Source organism: Asparagus officinalis, chromosome 5 (genome assembly GCF_001876935.1).
Source record: "Asparagus officinalis chromosome 5, Aspof.V1, whole genome shotgun sequence".
In the NCBI taxonomy this organism is placed as follows: domain Eukaryota; kingdom Viridiplantae; phylum Streptophyta; class Magnoliopsida; order Asparagales; family Asparagaceae; genus Asparagus; species Asparagus officinalis.
The window spans coordinates 45,651,433-45,659,474 of NC_033798.1; the positions used below are offsets into that span (position 1 = coordinate 45,651,433).

An 8,042-nucleotide genomic window follows, 5' to 3' on the forward strand; every position below is an offset into this window, starting at 1 on the left:
CCATCTGTGCGGCGGCGAGCGGCAGCGAGGAGCGTGCGGCGGCGAGCGGCAGCGAGGAGCGAGCGGCGGCGATAGGCGAGAGGTGACGACGAGTGACGGCGAGCGACGAGCGGCGACAAACAGCGAGCTCGATCCTCTCTGTAATTTCTCTCTTTCTCTCTCTAAGCTTCATCAAAATTAGGTTTCTTTCGTTCTTATATTCAATAATTTCTCTTTTCTCCCCCTTTCAACTTGGTTTATTTTTTGTTGATTAAATGGCTTGTTTGATTCGCTGTAACTATTTGAGTTATATTTGCAATTGTGTGTAACCGAGGCATTTTAGATCAAGTATGACATAAGTTTTCTCATGTATGAAAGTTATTGAATGAACCAAGGAACTCAAAATGAATGCGACTGTATGAATAATCCAGAGACTGCTTCTTCTTCAATTATTCTGTTCATGGGATAACTATATTTTCACTTAGTGAGTGCTTAATGAATACTAGCTTTATGTAGTCCCCTTAAGATTAAACCTGCTTTAGGCTAATTTTGGGACTTTGACCACGTAAGCTTTATCTGAATTCGGAGCAGAAAATTGGTCCAAGTTTGCCATAAGTACCCTGAGCATCCTTGTTTCACTTTAGTCGCTTCTTGTGAGCAGATCCTTAGCTTTCGATATAGCCGACACTTGCTGACGATGGTGAAGACTGGTTCGTATACTGACGAGATAGCTGAATTGGCGAGAAAGAAACATGTTGAGTTCAAAGAGAATCATCTTAAGTGGTTGGAAGATGGTAACTTGCACTCTGCAGTATTCACTCCTGCTGATTCTTTGTGTGGACAATCCAAGTTTGATAAGGATTCAAAGCCAAAATATAGAGGCAAGTATGTTTAGGAGTCAAAACACTTTTTGAACTGAGGGAACCTATTTAAGGTCAAGGTATCTTCATATGATAAAATTCCCAAGAGTAGTTTGACAAATGTGTATCAGCTTGTTTAATTAGCATCTGACATTTGGTGGCTATCTAATTAATCTAGATTTTCCCCCCCATGGGAACTGTAACTTTGAAGGCAAATTGCATGCTTGTCTAGATGCTATGCAATCAAGTATAGAACCACTTAGCTTATTTTTTACAGTAAGATAACTGCAGTAACTTTATCTCTCCTGCTGCTAATCTATATGATAATGTTATCTTTTCCTTTTAAGTGCTGTTTTTGTTGTTAATTTGTTCCTTTTTGGTCACGTAGCATTGACCATTGTGTTTTTTTATTGTTCAGTTAATTAGATGGATTTTACCACCGACAATTTTGGTACTTATTGCAAACTTGGACCAGAAAACTGTAATATACTTATGGCAAATTTAGAACTATATCATGTTATGCTTAACTGTGATCAAGATTGCATTGATATCTTGAGGGTAATTTCTTTCTCAAATAATTAGTATATCTCTTAGTTTTTATTGTTTTTGCATGTATTTATATCTTGTATGTGTATAATTACTTGCAACTTCCACATTGTGTTATATCTCTTAGTTTTTATTGTTTTTGCATGTAAATTCTTGAGTTTTGGCACTCTGTAGCTGATGTTACTTACTGTCGAACGAAATTTAGAACTATATCATGTCTGTTATAATTAACTATATCATGTCTGTTATAATTTAGAACGAAATTTAGAACTGTATCATGTTATGCTTAACTGTGCAGAATATCTTTTTAGTGTATCAAACGTTTTTACATTAGAGCAAAAGATGGTAGTTCAGATATCTTTTGAGCTCCTTTTGTTTGTCTTGGAATCTGAAACCTATGTGGTTGGTTTTTAAGTAAGATAGTTCAGCTGATACTTTGAGCTTTTATGGAAAACTCCTATATGTTTGTTCTTTCCAGGAATTGGACATCAAGTCATATAAGTTCTATTTTATGTTGGTTACCTAATTGTATATTCTTGATATCACAAATAAAGCTGGTTCCATATATCTTTTCCCCCTTGATTTTTAGAGTCACAAGTTAATTCAGTGCATAACTATACCCTTGATATATTTTTGGTTTGATGAAGCTATTATGCTCTGCTTCAAACATGGCTGCTTCCAATACCATATTTTTTTGTTCTTTTCTTTTCATGCTTATTTGTTCTATTTATTTATTTATTTTTGTGTGGGACTTGGATCCGTTCAGGTCAAGATAGGTTTGGTAAGTTGTGATTTCAATTGGAAAAAAAAAACACACCAAAGCTTTCTGCTTTAAACTTTGTCTGCTCTAGCTTTGTTTGATTCACCAGCAGGTCAGCCAACTACATTACACATCTTTATATTGCTAAATCTTTTAAATTGTTTATAATGAGAACAATGATAGGTTGTTCATGCATGCCAATTTGTTCTGTAGTATCATTATTAGATTTTTTTTTTAACTCTTTAATGATCAACTCTGGGCAGCATCCCTGATATTTTCTGGAAGGTTGTAATAGCATTGGCAGAACTTCCTGTTTCTGTTTATGCCTTTAGCTTGCCAATATTTGATGACATGTACGTTCAATTTCATTTTATCCCATGTCCCATCTTTCACATAAGAACTCAGTCACCTTTATGCTGATTCAGTTTCTAACAATTCAACTTTGCCAGATACGAGTCTAGTGTATTTTCTCTGCATTTACTTGGACCATTCAGATTATCTCTTGCTGTATGTGTATATTTTCTTATTGTTGAGCATATATGAGATCCTGAGGTTATTAATCATTGATCATTGTCAGCATATATTTATTCTCTCATGTTTTTTTATGTTTAGGAATTCGACTCGTTTGAAAGTCAAGAAATTTTTAGTTCTCAAAAGACCCAATTAGAACTTTATTTGGATGAACCAAGACTTGACCGTGGTGCACAACTCGACATTCTTTCATTTTGGAAGACTAATGAGCATAGATACCCCGAGCTCTCTCTATTGGCAAGGGACATAATGACGGTTCCTATTTCTACGGTTGCTTCAGAGAGTACTTTCAGTGTAGGTGGGAGAATCCTTAACCAATACCGTAGCACTCTTAAGCCTAACAATGTGGAGGCTTTAGTTTGCACGCGTGATTGGTTATATGGTATCAAAGGTAGACAATTACTAATGTTATATTTTTAACCTTTTTTCATCAAAATACATGTTATGAATTTGCTTATTGGTTTTTTCATTAATGATAGATGACATGCAACCAAAATTAGATGAACTTTCTGAGGATATCATGCAATTAGATATTGGAGAATCTATGCCAACACAAGTATGAATCTCTCATACTATGATGCGGTAACTGAAGGTAAGAACCTACTAGCTGTTTTTTCATTAATGATAGCTGAAAGTATGAATCTCTCATACTTTCTGAGGATATCATGCAATTAATAATTCATACTATGATTCATGTAATGAGCTTACCTGTTGCTTTTTTCTGTGTGCAGGCCACATTTGATTGCCTCATGAAGACTTATGGGTTCCTTACACCAGACTGCAAAGAGTACATGAATCTACTGCAAAGAGTTAAAGAAGAGAGGGAACTAAAATATATGAGGAAAAGAAGGATAACTACATGCTACATTATTGTATAATGTCTACATATGTTTTCCTTTACTGCTCTTCATTGCTTATTGCGGTAGGAAACCCCCTCGACCAATATTTCCAGGTCCTTGTGAAGACATTTTTCCTTGCGACATGATTTGGGAGCGTCCAGGGCCTTGAACAAATGACTGCTGCTGCTGCTGCAAGTGTTGCTGTTGTAGCTACTACTGGAGATGTTGATGCTGCTGTGACTGCTGAAGTTGTTGTTGCTGTTGAAGTTAGTGCTGCTGAAGCTGCTGCTGCTGCTGGAGTTGTTGTTGCTATTGCGGTTGAAGTTTAGATTAGTCTGTGTCTAAAGAGTTGCATCGATGTATTTTTGTTTGCCGATATTTACAATTCGTTGAAGTACATTTAAATACTGAATATGTCTTTGAAATAACTCCATGTTGTGAGTAGTGATAGTTTTTGTCTAAAGAGCTTGCAAGAAATGTTTTTTTTTTGTGTTTGTATAAAAAATTTTATTAGTTATATGTGTTAGTATATGTCTTGTATTAGATAAACGGGTTATTCGGGTTATATGGGTCGGTTTTATTAGTTATATGTGTTAGTATATGTCTTGTATTAGATAAACGGGTTATTCGGGTTATATGGGTCGGGTCGGGTAACCCGTTTAATAATCGGGTCGGGTCACATTGACCCATTTATTAAACGGGTTGGGTCGGGTCACACTTATATGGGTCGGTCAAATTTTATATGGGTCGGGTCGGGTCGGGTCGACCCGTTTGCCACCCCTAGTCGGAATCAGGGAAGTGAAGGGTGTGCGGAATAAGGAGTGATTTAGGGAGTGGAGGAGACAGAAAACACAGGGAAAAATATACCAATTTAAAATAATATTTTAATACTTAAATACTAAAATTTTTATTAAAACCCATATTAGAAATTTACGGTCATTACATGTTAACTTTCCTCCATATGTGTGCATTTTAAGTCATACATGTTAACTTTCACGCTTAACTGATAGATTTGTAGTTACTTATTAATTGTATTATATATGTTATAAGCAGTATATTTATGCAATTTATTATTTTAATGTTTGTAGATATGGTCATGTAACTTCTAATGTTATAGAGTCCTTTAACAATTGGATACGTGAAGCTCGATTGTTACTTGCACTACAAATGGTGGAGTATACTTGAAAACAAATTATGGTTCGCATGAACAACAGACGCATAATGGCTAAAATATGAAATGTTATCTTTGTTTTAAAGCTGAATAGATCCTTAAAGAACATATTGAAAAAGGATGTACTTTACAATGCAGAGATGAAATATTGAAATTGCAATCATATAGAACTACTAGGATGTTAAATGGATGGGTTTGGGTATTAAATGGGCGGGCCATAAATAGGCGGGCATGTTTTGCCCATTTACCCATTTATGACCCATTTAACATTATTTAAATGGGCGGGTTTTTGCCCGTCCATTTAATAAATGGGCCGCCCATTTAACTATAGTAGCTATATGTATATAATACTTTTAGGGTATTTTTTGTAAACTTTTAGGGGGCTTTTTGTAAACTATTGTGGGCTTTTTGTAAACTTTTTGGAGGCTTTTTGTAAACTTGTTGGGCCTTTTGATAAAATACTAACAAAGATAGGAACATAAACAAAGATAAACAAACAAAGACAGACAAGTTCATGATTAAACCATTTACAAGCCTGGATAAAAGTACATGTCTCATACATTTGCAAAATTAACCTCAGATTTCCAAACCAAAAACCAAAAGACCAATAACTACACATGTTAATTTGGAGAAGAAGACATGCATTTATTGATAATCATAATTTTATTACATTTTACACCCTCATTATCTATTTTATTTAAATTAATATATCAATAATAAATACATTTTATTTTAATTGCAGGTTAATGAATAAAAGCCCAAGAAAAACTCAATATCTCATCTCTCAAAAAGCCCAAGAGTCCAAGCCCAAGAGAGGATCGAAAAAGAATGAGGAAGATTGCATATTGATACCAGTATTAATAGAGGTGTCAATAGCAGTATTGATACCCTTATCGATACTCGTATCGATACCACGATACCGTTATCGATACCCGTATCGATAGCAGTATCGATACCATTTTATTGTAGGGCGTGAAAATGATTAACTTGGGGATCAAGTTTAATCTAATGGCTCTTATCAATTACTCTAAGATATAAATAGGGGTAGAGAGTGAGAGGTTAAAATGTGAAATTTTTTGTAAGAACTCCATTTGGAGAGGAGGGTTACTTTTAATTGAGAAGACCTTCTAATTTTGTAAATTTTGTTGCAATTAATAAGACTTTTTTTTTTACCTCTTTATATTTCCCTTCTCTTTATTTGATGATAATGATGAAGATGAAGATGAAGATAAAAATGAAGATCAATTTGAAGGTTTGCTTTCATGAGGCAAACCCATCTTGTAATGTAAATTTTCTATTTTATTTTCATTTTCTTTTGTAGTAATTTCTTCTTGCTTTAATAGTTTAGATTTATGCCTTGTAGAATGGATTTACATTCTTGTTTTTATTATTGTTTTGCACTTTTAATTTATAGAGTAGATTTATTTATTGCATAATCTAGATTTTTATTTTTTACAACTTAGTTAGATTTATTTTTATGTTCATATTGTAAATTTCTTTGTTCTTATTTTTCTTCTTTTGTTATTAATTTTTGTCTTCACTTTTTCTTCTTTTCTAGTATAGATTTTATTACTTATTTTCATTTCTTAAGACGTGGAACTAATTCTTGTAGAAATTCTACAATTGTATGAAACTAACCTAATTTCTTTTATAGTTTGTGAATTATTCTATTGCGCTTAAAATTGATCATGTGTAGGATAATCAATTAGAGAACTAAATTATAGAAGAAGAATTTGATAATCTATGCTTATCTTGAGTGGTTTGATAGGTTATGCTTATGAATTCTAGAATTACTATCTAATTGTTATTTTTCATGAATGCTAATTTTGTTTAGATGATAATTTAATAGGTTATGTTTTTCTTAAAAAGTTTGATAATCTATACTTAATAAATCTAAAGTAAAATATGATACAAAGAGAACGGTTCGTAATTTATAATTGAAATTAGCTAGTGGATTCAATTCTAGATTCCTCATATCTTTAATTGAATCCCTCATCTTTACTTTCTTGAATTTTCTCTTGCTCTTGATTTTTTACTATTTACTTTCCTCTTTATTTTATTTGATTTTCCTCTCTCCTCTCAACCTCATTCTATTTTCTTTATCTACATTCATTCACAACCACTCCTCATATTTATCTACAAACACACACTTTCAACACTTCTAATTTGTTACACACAATATAAAAACCAATTTTAGATTAATACCTGCAACACCTTCCTCATGGGATCGATAATTTTTATAGTATAACTTGATAGTTGTGCACTTGCAGCTTTTGGTCATCAGTTATACCCTATCAAGTTTTTGACGTCGTTGCCGGGGAATGTGCTTATAAGTAGGAATTTATCTATTTTGGTTCTTTAACTTGTTTGTTTTTTTGTGAAGGAACCACTTGGAGATTGAAGATCAATGATTGGAGATCGAAGATTTAAAGATTTACTTTTGGTAACTCTTCTTTCTAGTATTTTTAATTCCATCCTTTTAGATAGTTCCTTACAATTAGAGACAATTAGGATCTAAAAAAAGAGATTTTATTTTTGTCAACCATAATAAAAATTCACCTCCCACTTGAACATTTATTAATAAGATAATAAATTCAAACAAGAGCTCTTTTTCTCACAATTCTTTGATCCTTAACCCTAATTAAAAAATATTTATTTTTTGCATCCTTTGTAGTTGCTTTTAATTCCTAGCGTTGTATTACATATAATAGTAGGAATTCACCCAAGTGATTTGAGCATCTTGATTTGACACACATTTGAAAACATTCTTAAAGGCAAAACACTGCTAATCAAGATAAGGTGAGAGATTTCATCACCCTTTCTTTAGCCCACAAATCACTAATTCCTCACTACACAAATCCAAACATTTTAAAACTCATTAGATGTTGGCCCCTAAGGATTTGAACTCATTAAGGAACAAGAAATTCCTAAGTGAACCGGTTCAAGTTTACTTGAATTAGTTGGTGTCGAGGCAAGGTTTTGGGGTTACGTAAAGCACTCCGTAAGGAATGATGTACTTAATTGATCTTGATCTCCCTCTAGTACTATCCTTACCTGGCTAACTGACCGAGTAAAACTTCGATCTTTTCACTAAAGGAGTTTTTTGGTTAGGAACTGGTCTAGTTGAGTCTAGACTTAACCCTAGAATTTAAAGTGATTGATACAAATGATTGCATTGATTTTTCTAGTTAGGTTTTTCCTTTTTATTTCTCCTTTTTCTCATCTTTAAAAAAACTAACTTTTATTTTTCTAAAAAAATTATTATAAAAAGAAATTTTTTGGTGTATGTGAACGTGGATTAGGGGCGATACCAATCATTTAATTCGTTTTGAACAATTTGAAGAAATGTCCAACAC

At 33.1% G+C, this 8,042-nt stretch overlaps 1 long non-coding RNA gene across 2 annotated transcripts; it reads left to right on the forward strand.

The window, feature by feature from the left end:
* Window positions 12-3,964, forward strand: LOC109842872. 2 transcript variants are annotated; one of them, XR_002247422.1, is made up of 4 exons: window positions 12-140; window positions 2,758-3,067; window positions 3,156-3,258; window positions 3,408-3,964. It is a non-coding gene; the product is annotated as an uncharacterized LOC109842872 (long non-coding RNA). The 2 variants fall into 2 exon arrangements; XR_002247424.1 differs by lacking the exon at window positions 3,408-3,964 and having other exon boundaries at window positions 3,156-3,372.